Here is a 17,537-nt window from a genome sequence, read left to right on the forward strand (position 1 = left end):
CATACCCCCACAACAATGTCACACACGGCAATGTCACTCATATACTTCAAAAACAATATTACTCACACACCACAAGAACAATGTTGCTCAAATACCAACACTACAAAGTCACTCACACACCAACACAACAATGTTACACACTTATACCAGCACAATAATGTCACACATATATCCCCTCAACAATGTCATACATATACCCCTATAACAATGTCACACACATACCCTCACAACAATGTCACACACATACTCCCACAACAATGCTGCTCACACATCTTCACAACAATGTTGCAAATAAATCCCCACAACAGTGCCGCACACATATCCCCACAAAAATGCCAAGTAAATACCCCCACAATAATGACTCTCACATACCCCCACAACAATATAACACACATATCCCCACAACAATGTTACACACATATACCCCCCACAATAATGTCCCACATATATACTCACAACAATGTCACACACATACTCCCACAACAATGCTGCTCACACATCTCCACAACAATGCCGAAAACAAACACCCACAACAATGTCGCAAACATAGCCCCACAACAATGTTGGTTACCCCCCCAAAACAATGCCGCACACATACCCCCACAAAAATGCCAAGTAAATATCCCCACAACAATGTTGCTCAACTAACCCCCCCCAAAACAATGTCAGACACATAACCCCACAACAATGCTGTTCACATACCCCCACAACAAAATCACACACATACCCCCACAACAATGTTACACACATACACCTCCTGCAACAATGTTACTCCCATACCCCCTCAACTGTCGCTCACATACCTCCAACACAAAGCCGCTCACATACCCCAAAAACAGTACCCCTCACAACAATGCCACTCACATACCCCCATAGCAATGTTACACACATACCCCTACAGCAATGCCACTCACATGCCCCCAAAACAATGTCACATACATACCCCCACAACAATGCTGCTCACATATGCCCACAACAATGTCACACACATACCCCCACAACAATGTCGCTCGAATAACAACACTATAAAGTCGCTCACATACCCACACACCAATGTCACACACATAAACTACCAGCAATGTTGCACACATGCCCCCACAGTAATGTTGCACACATACCCCCACAACAATGTCGCACACATACCCCCATAGCAATGTTGTATACATACCCGCAGAGTAATATCACACACATAGCCCTCCCAATGTCACTCCCATACTCTAAGAACAATATCACTGATATACCCCCACAACAATGTAACACCTATACCCCCACAATACTTTTGCTCACATACCCTCACAACAATGTCACACAATTACTTCCAACACAAAGCCACTCACATGCCCCCACAACAATGCCGCTCACATACCCCCACAACAATGTCACACTCATACCTCCAACACAAAGACACTCACATGCCCCCTCAACAATGCAGCTCACATACACCCACAACAATGTCAATTGCATACCCCTCACAACAATACTGCTCACATACCCCCCACAACAATGTCACACACATACCCCCACAACAATGCCGCTCATATACCACGACTGTAGAGTCAGTCATAAACCTCAAGAACAATATTACTCACACACCCCAAGAACAATGTCAGTCATTTACCCCCACAACAATGTCGCTCAAATACCAAAACTACAAAGTTGCTCACATACCACCTCAACAATGTCGCACACATACTCCCACAGCATTGTTACAAACACATACCCCTACAACAATGTCACATACATACCCCCCACAACGTCACTCACATACCCCCACAACCATGTTACACAAACAAACCCCTACAACTATGTCGCACACATACACCCACAGCAATGTCCACAAATAACCCCACAGCAATGTCGTACACATACTCCATACCCCCACAACAATATTGTTCACATACCACCACGGCAATGTCAGTCATAAACCTCAAGAACAATATTACTGACATATTACGCAGCACACATACCCCCCACAGTAATGCTGCGAAAAAAAACACAAAACAATGTTGCACACTTTACCCCCAACAATGTCGCACACACTCCCACAACAATGTCGCTCACATATCCACACAATGTCACTCACATAACCCCACAACAATGTAACACAATGCCGCACACATACCCACCCAATATTATTCACATATTCCCATAACAATATTGCTAACATGCCTCAACAACAATGACGCTTACATATTCCCCAAAAACACCCCTCACAACAATGTCACACACATAACCACACAACAATACTGCAAACAAACCCCCACAACAATGTCGCTCTTATATCTTAACAACAATGCCACTCACATACCCGCAAATAATTTCGCCCGCACACTCTCACAACAATGTCACACACATACCTCACAACAGTGTCGCTCACATACCCCACAACAATTGCACACACATACCCCCACAACTATGTCACTCACATACCCTCACAACAATGTTTCACACATACACCCATACCAATTCCGCACACATACCCTCACAACAATGTTTCACACATACACCCATACCAATTCCGCTCACATACCCCCACAACGTTTCACACATACACCCATACCAATTCCGCACGCATACTCCCACAACAATGCCACACACATACCGCCACAGCAATGCTGCAAACCCCATCCCTACATAAACGTCGCTCACCTACTCCCCCAACAATATCACTCACATACCCCCACAACAATGTTGCATACATACCCCACAGCAATGTCACACACATACCCCCACAGCAGAGTTGCACACATACTATCAAAACAATATCACATACATACATCCACAAGAATGCCGCACACATTCCCCCACAACAATGACACTGACATGCACCACAACAATGTCAAACACATAGCCCCACAACAATGCCGCACACATACTCCCACGGCAAAGTTGCACACACACTCTCCCACAACAATGTTGTGCACATACCCCCATAATAATGTCACTCACATATCCACACAATGTTGCGCACATACCCCCACAACAATTTCGCTCACATACTCCCACAAGAATGTCGCTCACATAACCCCACAACAATGTCGCTCACATGTCCACACAGCAATGTCTCACACATACCCCCACAACAATGTCGCACACATACCCCAACAACAATGCTGCACACATACGCCCACAACAATGTCGCAAACATACCCCAACAACAATGTCGCACACATACCCCTATGACAATGCTACACACATGCCCTTAACACAATGCCGCTAACATACCCCCACAATATCTTTCACATACCCCCGGAACAATATTTCTCCGATACCTCAACAACAATGCCGCTTACATACTTTCACAACAATGTCACACACATAACCACACAACAATACCGCACACAAACCCCCACAACAATGCCGCACACATCCTCACACAACAATGCCGCTCACATAACCCCACAACAATGCCACACACAGACCCCCACAACAATGCCGCACACAGACTCCCACAACAATGCCGCTCACATAACCACACAACAATGCCACACACAGACCTACACAACAAGCAGGTGCGGGGGCAGCGGCAGCCGAAGCAGGCGCGGGGGCAGCGGCAGCCGAAGCAGGTGCGGGGGCAGGAGTGACCAGTGTGACCGGAGCGCAGCAGCCGGCGCCAAGAGGCCACCAGGAGTTCAGCGGAGCAGCTGAGACAGGAGGGCAGAGTGAGCGGCCGCCGGGACAGCGGGTGACGTCACCAGGAGGAGCGGAGGAGCTGAGTATCTACCTCTGTGTGTGTTTGTGAGCTGTGTGTCTTCTGTGTATCTGGTTAGTCGTGTCTTCTGTGTGTGTGTGTGTCTGGGGGTCTAAGTGTTTGTGAGGGGGGGGGGGGAAATTTGACTGTTTGCGCATAAGTGTCAGCGAGTAAGAGGTTGCGCGAGAGAGGCAGCGGGTGAGGGATTGCGGCAGCGGGTGAGGGGTTGCGGCAGCGGGTGAGGGGTTGCGACAGCGGGTCAGCGGTTGCGGCAGCGGGCCAGCGGTTGCGGCAGTGGGTCAGCGGTTGCGGCAGCGGGACAGCGGTTGCGGCAGCGGGACAGCGGTTGCGGTAGCGGGACAGCGGGACAGCGGTTGCGGCAGCGGGACAGCGGTTGCGGCAGCGGGACAGCGGTTGCGGCAGCGGGACAGCGGTTGCGGCAGCGTGTGAGCGGAGTGTGAGCAAGTCTATCTTCACTACTTCCACAAGTAAATTGTAGATCCCCATTAGGATGAGCTCCATGCCTGGCAATGTCATCCAGTGTGCTACTTGTGCAATGTATGCGGTCCTTCATCAGCCGATCGAGGGTGCATACTGTTGCGCAAGATGCGTGCACGTTGCAAATTTAGAAGCCCAAATTCTGGATCTAAATGGGCAACTGGCAACACTGAGAGCCATTGACATCATGGAAAGGAGTTTGGTGCTCACTGAGCAGGCACTCGCTGGGGTAGAGGCGGGGGCGGATGGTAGTACGGAAGTGCAGGGGGAGCAGGCAGTCAGCTGGGTGACAGAAAGAAGGAGGGATAGAGGGAAGAGAACCAGGGAGGCTAGTCCTGAACTGGCACAACCCAACAAGTTTGCACGATTGGCAGATGAGGGGGATGCCATTACAGAGCCAGCACCGCTGCAGCACGACACGCCCTCTGAACGCCAGGGGGATGACTGCTCCAGTGAGACGGGGACGGGGAGCGCAGGGCAGGCTAGACAGGTTCTAGTGGTGGGGGACTCAATTATTAGGGGGACAGAGAGGGCAATCTGCCATAAAGACCGGGATCGTCGAACGGTGTGTTGTCTTCCTGGCGCTCGAGTTCGACACATCGCGGATCGGATTGACAGGTTACTGGGAGGGGCTGGTGAGGATCCAGCAGTCATGGTGCACGTTGGCACCAATGAACAAGTTAGAGGTCAATGGAGGGCCCTCAAAAATGATTTCAGGGACTTAGGGTCCAAGCTCAGGGCGCGGACCTCCAGGGTAGTTTTCTCGGAAATACTACCTGTACCTAAAGCCACACTAGAAAGGCAGCAGGACCTTAGGGAGGTAAACAAGTGGCTCCGGAGTTGGTGCAAGAAGGAGGGATTTGGGTTCCTGGAGAACTGGGCTGACTTTGCGGTCGGCTACAGGCTCTACCGTAGGGACGGGCTGCATCTAAATGGGGAGGGTGCAGCTGTGCTGGGGGAAAAGATGGCTAGAAGGCTGGAGGAGTGTTTAAACTAGGGACTGGGGGGGAGGGTAAAATGAGAAATAGTGGGGTAGCCAGTGTAATTAGTGATCTGGGTCCAAGCAAAGGGAATGGGGGACGAGCAGGGGGTGGGGTTAGTACAGTTAGAACTGACAGATCAGCCATAAGTACGAATAGCAACAAAACAAATTTAAAAAACAAAAAAAATGAAATAAATTGTATGATCACGAATGCACGAAGTCTGATTGGTAAAGTGGGTGAGCTTGAAGCGAGAATGACTGATGAAAACTATGATATAGTCGGAATTACTGAAACATGGCTTGATGATAAGTGCGATTGGGCGGTGAATTTGCAGGGGTACAATCTCTTCAGAAGAGACCGAAGGAACCAGAAAGGGGGAGGGGTATGTCTGTACGTCAAATCGAACTTGAAGCCGAGGCTACGGGAGGATATAGGGGTAGGAGACGAACAGGTGGAATCTCTGTGGGTAGAAATACAGGGAGGAAAAAATAACAAAATCCTGATAGGGGTCTTCTATCGACCACCAAAAGCAACAGAAGAAACTGAAGACTTACTACTAAGGCAGATAGAGGAGGTGTCAAAACGAAACAAAGTAATTATCATGGGGGACTTTAATTACCCAGATATAACATGGGAGAACGAAACCTGCAAATCTCACAGGGGTGATAAGTTCTTGAGAGTAATTAAAGACAATTACCTGAACCAACTTGTGCAGGAACCAACAAGAGGGAGGGCCATTCTGGACCTAGTGCTAACTAACAAACCGGAACGTATAAAGGGGGTACAGGTTGAGGGGCACTTGGGGAACAGCGACCACAATATAATCAACTTCCAGCTGTCAATCAATAGGATGCCTTATCAAGGAGTGACAAAGAAACTAAACTTTAGTAAAGCAAAATTTGATGAGCTTAGAACTACTATCGGTAACATTAATTGGGACAACATCCTCAAAAATATCAGTACGGAGGAAAAATGGGAAAAGTTCAAAAGGATCCTAATCGCTTCATGTGAGCAGTTCATTCCCTTTAAAAATAAAAGTAACTCAGCTAAAAGGAAACCAATGTGGCTCGACAAGACGGTACGAGGGGCAATAAACGAAAAGAAGAAAGCGTTCAAACTACTAAAGCAACAAGGCAGCGAAGAAGCGCTAAAATCATACAGGGAAAAAAACAAAATATGCAAAGATACGATTAAAACTGCCAAGGAGGAAGCGGAAAGACGGATCGCAAAAGAGAGCAGAAACAACCCGAAGCTATTTTTCAACTACATAAACAGCAAAAGGATTTGCAGGGAGAGCGCTGGCCCTTTAAAAAACAATGCAGGAGAAATCATTGATGATGATGAAGGGAAAGCAAATCTAATAAACAGTTTCTTCTCAAGTGTGTTCACCAAAGAAAAGGAAATGCCACACGAGGTGCAGGGGAATAAAACGAACCCCTCACAAAATATCTCATACCTAACGCAGGAGGAGGTGCGGAAGCGTCTAAAGAAAACTAAAATTGATAAATCACCGGGCCCTGATGGATTACACCCAAGGATACTAAAGGAACTAAGTGACGAGATAGCTAGGCCGCTATACCTTATATTTCTAGACACTATCAAGACCGGAGTAGTACCATTGGACTGGCGCATTGCCAACGTGGTTCCAATTTACAAAAAAGGGAGCAAAAGTGAGCCTGGTAACTACAGGCCAGTAAGTCTCACTTCAGTAACGGGAAAAATTTTCGAGGGGATTCTGAGGGACGCCATCAATGAGTACCTCAAGGAGATTAAGGGAATAACTCCTCACCAGCATGGATTCATGAAGGGTCGCTCATGTCAGACAAATCTGATCAGTTTCTACGATGAAGTAAGCTCTAAGCTGGACCAGGGAGAATCTATTGATCTTGTATATCTGGACTTCTCTAAAGCCTTTGACACCGTGCCACATAATAGGCTAATATACAAAATGAGGCAGCTCGGACTGGGCGAAAACGTGTGTAAGTGGGTAAAAAATTGGCTCAACGATAGAAAGCAGAGGGTGGTAATAAATGGTTCGTACTCTGATTGGACCACAGTCGCTAGCGGGGTGCCACAGGGTTCAGTATTAGGCCCCACTCTGTTCAACATATTTATTAATGACCTGATAGAGGGGCTGCACAGCAAAATATCAATATTTGCAGATGACACAAAATTATACAATGTAATTAATGCAACGGAGGACAATGTACGGCTACAAACGGACCTGGATAAGCTGGGGGCTTGGGCAGAAAAATGGCAAATGAAGTTCAATGTTGAAAAATGTAAGACTATGCACATGGGCAAGAGGAACGGATGTCACAAATATTCACTTAATGGGGTACTGCTAGGGAAAAGTGATATGGAAAAGGATCTGGGGGTATTAGTGGATAATAGACTAAACTGGAGTAACCAATGCCAGTCAGCCGCTGCAAAGGCAAATAAAGTCTTGGGGTGCATCAAAAGAGGTATAGGGGCGAAGGACGAGAACATTATCCTCCCACTATATAAGGCACTTGTCAGACCTCACATGGAATACTGCGTACAATTCTGGACACCGGTGCTCAGGAAAGATGTCACAGTGCTTGAGGGGGTTCAAAGAAGAGCGACTAAACTAATACATGGAATGACGGGACTGGAATACCCAGAGAGGCTATCCAAATTGGGATTATTTACTCTAGAAAAAAGAAGGTTAAGAGGCGACCAAATAACCATGTATAAGTACATGAGGGGACAACACATGGATCTCTCCCGTGATCTGTTTACACCCAGGACCACGACGGTAACAAGAGGACATCCGCTACGATTAGAGGAAAGTAGGTTTCATCACCAACACAGAAAGGGGTTCTTTACTGTAAGAGCAGTTAGACTGTGGAACTCTCTACCGGAGGAAGTGGTGATGGCAAAATCCATAGAGGAGTTTAAAAGGGGACTTGATGTCTTTCTGGAGAAGAAGGATATTACAGGATATAAATATTAGGTTAAGTGTCAATCCTGGTATATAGGCAGGTAGGAACTATTAGGGGTTGATCCAGGGAACAGTCTGATTGCCATTAGGGAGTCGGGAAGGAATTTTTTCCCCAAAAGGGCTAATTGACTTCTGGCCTTGGGGTTTTTTGCCTTCCTCTGGATCAACACAGTAGGATAGACAGGCTGGACTAGATGGACAATGTCTTCATTCGGCCTTACATACTATGTTACTATATGTTACAATGCCGCACACAGACCCCCACAACAATGCCGCCCACGTACCCCAACAACAATACCATGAACTAACCCCCACAACTATGCCACATACATACCCCAAAATCAATGTCGCACACATTAACCCACAATTATGTCACACACTTACCCCATCAACAATGACGCTGACAAAGCCCCACAACAATGCCGCTCACATACGCCAACAACAATGTCATATACATAACTCCACAACATTGTCGCACACACATATTCCCACAACAATGTCGCACACATACTCCCACAACAATGTCACACACATACCCCCACAACAATGCCGCTCAGATATCCACACAACGTCGCTAACATATCCCCAGAACAATGTCGCTCACACAGCCTCACAACAATGTCGCTCACATACCCTCAAAGCAAAGTCGCACACATACCCCAACCTCAATGTCACACACATAACCCCACAGAAATGCCGCACTCATACCCCGACAACAAAGTCGCTCACATACCCCCAGAACAATGTTACACACATATCCCCAACTCAAAGCCGCTCACATGCCCTCACAACAATGACACACACATGCCCTCAATAAAATGCCGCTCACATACTCCCACAACAAAACTGCTCACATACACCACAACAATGTCGCTCACATATCCTAACAACGACTCCTGCATACCCCCACAACAATGACGCTTACATAACCCCCCCAAAAAAAAATTTTGCTCACATACTCTCACAACAATGTCACACACCTTACCCCACAGCAATGTTACACCTCTACCCCCACAACAATGTCGCTCACATACTCCAACAACAATGCGGCTCACATACTCCACAACAATGTCACTCACATACCCACACAACAATGTCGCTCACAAACCTCCACAACAATGTCATATGCATACTCCACAACAAAGTCGATCATAAACCCCCACAACAATGCCGCTCACATACCCCCACAACAATATCGATTACATACCCGACAACAATGTTACTCACATACCCACACAACAATGTCGCTCACATACCACCACAACAATGATGCTTACATCCCCCCACAAGAATGTTGCTCACATACCCCCATAACAATGTCACTCACATACCTGCACAACAATGGCACTTTCACACCCCCACAACAATGTCACACACATCCCCCCACAACAGTGTTACTAACATATATTTACAACAGTGTTGCTCACATACCCCCACAAAAGTGTCTTAGTGACTGTGATCAGAGGACCTTTGTCTCCAGTGTGTCTACCTCGAGCATCCATCCAGATACCTACAGGTGGTTACTGATAGCCAAGGTGCCGTCCAGTTTATTGAAAGATCCTGCCCCGGTATTTGGCTCTGCCTGGCTTGCACCAGTGTTACATGGCATGGTCGGCAGGATAAACCAACCCATAATACCAGAACAGTATGAAGTGACCAGCCAAAATACCGACCCAAAAACAGCTGAACAGTTTCCAAGTGATGAACTTCCCAGCTGTGACTGAACCTGCTGTGAGCCGAACAAAGAGAGTCCTGAAGTCTATGAGAGACCCTCCAGCAAGAGCACAGGAGAAGGTGCCACAGTCAAGAATAACCTCACCAGGAGTGGTGTAGTGGCCCAGAGTTAATAGGGCCTCTCTATATTGTTCTATGCTTATCTCATGTCAATGTCTTGCTTGTGGAATGCATTTGATTTATGTGTATTGGATGGCTGCAGGACTGAGAGGGTTAATGTCTGGTATGTTCTGTCCTGTCTAAGAAATGTAACGTTTTGTGTGTGTCACGTGGTGTTGGTTTATATATGTGTTGGTAAGGAGACAAGGAGAGTGTCAGTAAAAGTGAGAAGAATGAGGTCCGACCGTGAGTGAGCAACACAGACATCAGACATCGGGCTGAGTGTGCAGAGAATGGAGGAAGTCGAGTGATGGCCTGATGCTCAGCCTGGGCTTCTCCTAGCCAGGAATCCTTGGCGTTTCTGATGAGCGCTGCAAGTGAAACCAACCGCTCCTTAGAGAGAAGATGAAGATACAGCAGAGTGAGTGTTGACAGGTTGAGAGAGAGAGAGAGAGAGAGAGAGAGTTTGCCGGGAGTGGGAATCACACAGATAACTTGGACTGTGGATTGCCCGAATGCCCTGAGAATTCTCCCTGCTTCACCACTTTGGCTTGTTGTATCTGTACCAGGACTGTTTGTTGAAATTTAAGTTTGAGAGTTTGCAGTAAACGGATGGAGCCGACCGTTCCCGCTCAGAAAATTACCCTGTGTGTGGACTATTTTATTACATCTGGAAGATCCACTGCAGATGACGGAACGATGACATCACTAGTGACAATTGGACTTGGTTACTTTTCACTTGATCGCCCCAAGCAGCACTTTGGTTGGGTCCCGAGCTACCCCCAGGGGAAGAGATGGTAGAGCCCCGTGACAAGGACTTTCTCTACTCCCCTGTCTCCTTGGCTATGTGCCCGCTCCTCGGACACTGCAGGGCAGAGCTTTAGCGTTATGAACAGGATGATTCCTCTGCGCCTTTGCAGTGGCAAAAACTGAAATGAGGCCGGGGTTGCCAAAATTGGTACAGGTACATGTCCAATGCTAAGTTGCAGTGACATGTGGTACAGGAGGCTAAAGGACAGTAACCCAGATAGAAAAGACCAGAAATGCCCCACTGAAAGAGGTCCATGATCTGAGTGATGGAGTTTCTGAAAAGTGGGGACTGCCTTATAGTTGGAACCCATGAAAGTATTCGGGTTCATGAGGGATCACGAGCTGGGCAATGATTTCTTTGCCCACTGGTTATCAGTCATGCTGGAGGACCTAAGTTTTGAAAATCACAATCTGGCTAAGCCCTGGCAGGTGAGTATTTTTTTGTTTGTTTTTTACCCTATTTTAACAGGCTTTTCTTATGAAGCCCTTCCCTGAAAAGCCATTGACAGCTGCCGTGGCTCAGCGGCAACTTTTGCCGCTGTTCCCGGCTTTGTAGCGCTGCTGAGCTATCAGCAGCCGGGAATTTAAAATCCCCGCCTGCTGGTAGCTCTGATTGTGATTGGCTGAAGCGCTCAGCCAATCCCTATTAGACCTACCAGCAGGCGGGGATTTTAAATCCCGGCTGCTGATAGTTCAGAACTACAGAGCCGGGGACAGCTGCAAAAGGCGTGGCTGAGCCACAGCAGGTGAGTATAGAATTTTTTCACCATTTTTTAAAAAGGCTTTTCAGGGAAGGGCTTGTAAAATTTCCCTGAAAAGCCATTGACAGCTCAGTGGCGACTTCTACCACTTTCCCCGGCTCTATAGTTCTCAGCTAGCAGCATGCGGGAATTAGAAATCCCTGCCTACTGGTAGCTCTGATTGTGATTGGCTGCAGCACTTCAGCCAATCACAATCAGAGCTACCAACAGGCTGGGATTTCAAATCCTCGGCTGCTGGTAGCTTAGTACTACAGAGTTGGGGACAGTGGTAGAAGGCACCGCTGAGCCCCAGCAAGTGAGTATTTTTTTTTTTTTTAACCACTATTTTAAAAGGCTTTTCAGGGAAGAGCTTATGAAACCCTTCCCTGAAAAGTCATTGACGGCTGCCGGGGCTCAGCGGCGACTTCTGCCGCTGTCTCCGGCTCTGTAGTACTGAGCTATCAGCAGCAGGGGATTTAAAATTCCCGCCTGCTGGTAGCTCTGATTATGATTGGCTGAAGCACTTCAGCCAATCACAATCAGAGCTACCAGCAGGTGGGGATTTCAAATCTTCAAATCCCTGGCTGCTGATAGCTCAGTACTACAGAGCCGGGGACAGCAGCAGAAGGCGCAGCTGAGCCCCAGCAGCTGAAGGGAGGTGAGTATTTTTTTTACACTACTTAAATAACTTTTCAGGGAAGGGCTTATGTAGCCCTTCCCTGAAAAGCCACTGCAGCTGCCGGGGCTCAGCGGCAACTTCTGCCGCTGTCCTGGCTCTATAGTTCTCAGCTATCAGCAGCCGGGGATTTAAAATCCTCACCTGCTGGTAGCTCTGATTGTGATTTGCTGAAGCGCTTCAGCCAATCACAATCAGAGCTACCAGCAGGTGGGGATTTTAAATCCTCGGCTGCTAATAGCTGAGATCTACACAGCCGGGGACAGCCAGGAGAAAACGCGGCTGAGCGCGGCAGCCGAACGGAGGTGAGTATGTATTTTTTTTGTTTTTTTTTAACACTTTTCTTTGATTTTCAGGGAAGGGCTTATATTTAAAGCCCTCTCCTGAAAAACATTTCAGGGGTGTCAGCAGCAGGATCCTCCACTGCAGCTGTCATGTGTGACAGCTGCGATAGGGAATCCTTTATTCCCCGCACGGATTTAGAAGTCCTCTGCTGCATCTGTCACAGATGTGACAGGTGCAGCAGGGAATTCTTTTTCCTTGCGGGGAAGCAGGAAACATGTGCCACACGCGGTAGATGTGTTCTGCATCCCTGTGGGACATGACAGCGTTGGGGAGGTACACTTTTTTTGCCTTTTTTTTTATACTAAAATGTTTCTTTTTCACGGAAGGGCTTATATGTAAAGCTCTTCCCTGAAAAGGAATGCAGGGGTGCCAGCAGAGTATTATTTTTAATGGAGCCGCCGGCAGCAGCCGCTGCCCCATTGACAACAAGCACGCAGCTGTGTTCACGCGTGTTTTTCCTCGTACCTAGGTGCGCACGTATGTACGCACCTAAGTACGCACAAAAACACGCTCGTGTGAACCCACCCTAAGGGGCTATTTACACAGCTATAGGCGTTTTATGTGCACCCGCTGGCGCCGTAAAGACGCCTGCACGGCAAACGGGACGGCGCATATACACTGAGGCTGCAATGCCCTGGGGCCTGGGAAGACAGTCCCCCTTCCCTTGTCCTCACCAGCTCACCTCCTCTCTCCTCCCTTCCGGCCATTTGCAATAAGAGGGGGCCAGGGCGGGGCAGAGCTTAGCTCCACCCCTCTCATTGCAAACATCAGAAAGCCGAGCATGAAAACCCGTCCGATATACGCCCGTGTAAATAAGCCCTAAATTTGGTTTGTTCTCATCTAATTAAAGGTGACATGCTTGGTAGGGACATATACCTGGGGCGTTAACATACGGTAATCATAGAGTCATTACATACTAAGCCAATCATGAGCTGTACCGTTATGATGTGAATAAAGCAGAAGTGTACTGGAGAATGACCAACATGGAGTCAGACTCAGATACATTTGCATGCATGCAACTTCTCATTATAACCAATTTGGAGCAGGCAGTGAAGTACATGGAATATGATATTTATTCCTACAACATACTGGAACCAAAGACCGAGGCCTGGTAACATGAAGATGGGGACAATCAAAAGTGAATTTCATATACTGAATAGTGATGAATGGATTAATTGAAGCAATGGAAGGTATTTATCATCTCATTATAGTAAACTCATTGATTTATCTTTGATTCCTCTAGTCTCACCTGAGTTCTTTAGGTCTGTCTTTACCGCTGACGACCAATCTAATGTCTCACGGTGATTGTAGCGGCACCTTCACAAGGCACATACATGTTGTGTGAAGAGCTGGAAGCATTGGATGACCAACTGTCTGTAAATAGAGACTTGAACAGTTTATAAGCAAGTGAATAAAGGTGATTTTCATCCTGTGCATTGAATGGTTTGCAGTGTAATTTACACTTATTTCACCTATTCTTCTGTGAATATCACTGATGGATATGAAGATCTTCAGTTAAAACAGAACACAACCCTCAACCCTTCCCGCTGCAGACCCTTTTTTCTACTTTTTTAAATTTTCATTTTTCTTCCCCACTTTAAAAAAAAATCATAACTTTTCCATATTCTGGAGTAGAGAGAGAAAGCATAGGGGCACATGGGGGCACCTTCAGCCCTCATGGGTTGAAGATGGAAGAGGGGGAGAGGTTTCCCGAGTGCAAGAGTCCACATAAATTGTAAGTGAGCCCCCAAGAGAGAGAGTGAGCAACCAGTGAGTAAGACTTTCTCAAGGCCCAGTGCAGAGGTACTCCTTCTTCTTCTTCTTCTTCAACTGTTCACACGCAAGCGTCTGAAGTCTGCAAGCAAATTAACTGTTGACTCACCTTAGAATCGAGGTTACAATACCTTCAGGTGACAAGTGGACAACCTGTAGCACATCTGCAGAGCTGCTGACTAGGAACTGCATCAGAATCTTATGCATGAAGGAGACTGGGGGCATCAACCTGACTGACGCTCCCTTAACTAATAACAAAAACTTACCCGGAGACTTCTTGTGTGTAAATGTGGGGTAGGCCACAGCTTTTATTAAATATTTAACCTCTACTATTTTAATTTAACTATTTTAACTCCATAAACCCTTCCCATGCTACAACCCGCTTAATTTAAACTGATTTTAGCTTTAACTATTCCACAGGACGTTTGTAAGCCCGCTTTCCTTGGGCTTGTAAACCCTCCTCTTCTCCAGCATGGAAAGTTCAAGGCCAACCACAGCTGTGACAACTTCCGAACGTATAAAAGTCCCATAAAGTCTTTCCTCACCCATCTCACGGGCGGGTGGGCGTCTTCCTCGGCTTCGTCCTCTTTCCTCCACGCTTCTTCTCTCTTGGTCTTCTTCCTGTCTTCTCCTTCTTCTTCCGTACCTAGCTCCCCCCCCCCATCTAGCTCGCTATTCCCTTTAAGCTCCGCCCCCAGTCCCATGCAGCCTCGTTATTCACTGTGCTGCATAAGAGACAATTCTGCACCTGTAGCATGAACATTTTTTTCTAAATCCCCTGCTAGTTTCGGTATATAATCGTATCTTGACGCCACTGTAAGCTAGGGGTTTGACATGGCTCCCATGGAGGAATGCCCCTGTCACACCCCTAGCTCCAGATTGGCTGAATAGCTGCAGGTCCTGGAAGGTGCTTGGTAGGATGTGATTTCCAATCCTGGGTTGTTTCACTGAGCCCTTTCTGGGACGCTTGCCTTGGCCTTGGTCCCCTGGCTGCTGTCCAGCTGTGAGTAGTGTGCTACTACTTCCACACCCCACCTGCCTGTGCTCACCTACAGCCCAGCGGCTGTTCTCCCTTTTGCCCCGCTCCGTCACTCATGGGATCCACTGCCCTCGCCTGATCCGCCGCCTCTGCTGGCGGTGCCATTTCCGCTGGTTGCCAGCGCCTCTGCTGCTGGTGCCGCTCCTGCTGTTTGCCCATGCCTCTACTGGCGATGCGGCTCCCACTGGTTGCCGGCGCCTCTGTCGGCGGTGCTACTCCTGCTGCTTGTCGGCACCCCAGGTGGCGGTGCTGCTCCTGCTCTTTGGTCGGTCCTGCTGCCATTTCCTAAAAGCACTTGGGGGATTGTAGAGGGCAGCACTGTAAGGCTCGCCACTGTCCTTCGGCACCTGTGCTTCTGGCGCTGCCGCTCCCGCGGTGTGGCTGCCTAGCTGCCGACCACACTCTGTGCTTTAGCACAGAGTGGGGTGCCACCTTCTGGGGCGCCGGCAGGGGAAGCCCCTTGCACCTGTGGCTGCAGCGGGGGGCCGCTGTCTGCTATTAAAATCTATTGAGCTGGAGGCTAACCTTACTGGGCTGCCAGGACCTACAGCCCAGCCTGCTCTCCAGCCAATCACATACAGTTGGCGTCACCCCCTTGTCAGTTTTGACTCCACCAGTACTTCCCGGTGGTGTCAAGATACAATAATACCACTAGTTTCACTGTCTGTTATTATAATTGCTTCTCAAATTTGTTGTCTGAACATGCTTTTACTCTGCAGGTACGTTACCATTACAAATACCATACTTTTTTTCACTTCTACTACAACCGCACTTGCCCGCAGCCAGCAGTGGGAGGGGGCAGAGCGGGGTGAAATTAGCTCCGTCCTGCCCCCTCCCATTGCAAACAGTCAAAGGGGAGGAGAGAGGAAGAGAAAAGGGGAAGGGAGTTTAGCAATCATGCTGCTAAACTCCCTCCTATCTCCCTTCTCCGGCCGCTGTCATTGGCTCCCATAGGAGCTCATGCAGCGGCCAACCTATTCCGAGCACAAAGATAGTTCCAGGCGCTATTATGGCCGGCTGGGCGCTTTTACACCATGGGAATATGCCTGTGTGATTTGATGCACTGGAATTCAATGCATCAGATAAAAGCGTATATCGGCTGGCTGTGAAAACGGTGGCTGATATACGCTCTTGTGAATAAGCTCTTACACTGAAGGGTGGTCGTTTAAAAATTAGCGGCCAACCTATTCCGAGCACAAAGCTATTTCAGCACTGCTACATACTTCAGATATTGGCAAGATATTAGAGAGCAGACAGAATCTGCTGTATACTGTCCGCTGCACTTTTCACCTGAGAATCTCAGGCACGGCTCACCTACAACCATCTGAATGGGCCCTAAAACCAGCTGATGGAGTCCAGTGGTGAACGCCTATATATGTGCCATCACCGGCTGCTGGTGGGCATGATGGGCACAACCCCATGTGAGGCAGAAGATAAATGTGATGCCACTAAACTGAAGCCGATCAGCTGCCAGCTAAATGGTCGACACAACAACCCTCTACAAGGTTCATCAATTAGCTGAGGCTGTCAAGGAACAGAAAAAGGCCACCTGAATAAACGCAGGTCTGCGAGCAACATTGATAAAAGCAAATAAAAAAAGCTGCATGTGAGCCTATAACCGGATCAAGTAACAATATATAGTACTGTACACTGGCGTACGGTGAGGGGAAGGAGAGAGACGGGAGGCAGCACCGCAGGTCAGCAAGACCAGAGGGGAGTGCTGTTATACGTGGAGTCGGCAGCCAATTACAGGCTGCAGACTCCCACGGCGCGCGGCCCTCCCACTGATAGGCTGCAGCTGTGAGTGGTCACAGCTGCAGTCTATCAGTCTCTGCCGGCCAGCGATTACCGGAGGAGGGGTTAGTGCGGCTCTACTCACCTCCGGAGCGATCCATGCAGACGCGGTACAAGAGAGTGCAGGAGGACCTGTGGCTGCAGATCACATGACTAGGCTAATTATATATGTACAGCTGGTATAACCTGGGTATATACTGTATATAATTATATATGTACAGCTGGTATAGCTTGGGTATATACTGTATATAATTATATATGTACAGTTGGTATGATCTGTGTATATACTGTATATAATTATATATGTACAGCTGGTGTAACATGGGTATATACTGTATATAATTATATATGTACAACTGGTATAGCCTGGGTAATACTGTATATAATTAT

General features: G+C 47.8%; 1 long non-coding RNA gene across 1 annotated transcript in view; it reads right to left on the reverse strand.

Annotated features, from left to right (window-relative positions):
* LOC136600974 (uncharacterized) overlaps window positions 1-17,537 on the reverse strand; it is a 54,017-nt gene that overhangs the window by 20,929 nt on the left and 15,551 nt on the right. Inside the window, exon 2 of the long non-coding RNA XR_010789280.1 lies at window positions 13,791-13,915. This is a non-coding gene — a long non-coding RNA (uncharacterized lncRNA). The remainder of the gene's footprint in view (window positions 1-13,790; window positions 13,916-17,537) is intronic.

The sequence above is a fragment of the Eleutherodactylus coqui genome, unplaced genomic scaffold, assembly GCF_035609145.1.
Source record: "Eleutherodactylus coqui strain aEleCoq1 unplaced genomic scaffold, aEleCoq1.hap1 HAP1_SCAFFOLD_36, whole genome shotgun sequence".
Lineage (NCBI taxonomy): Eukaryota > Metazoa > Chordata > Amphibia > Anura > Eleutherodactylidae > Eleutherodactylus > Eleutherodactylus coqui.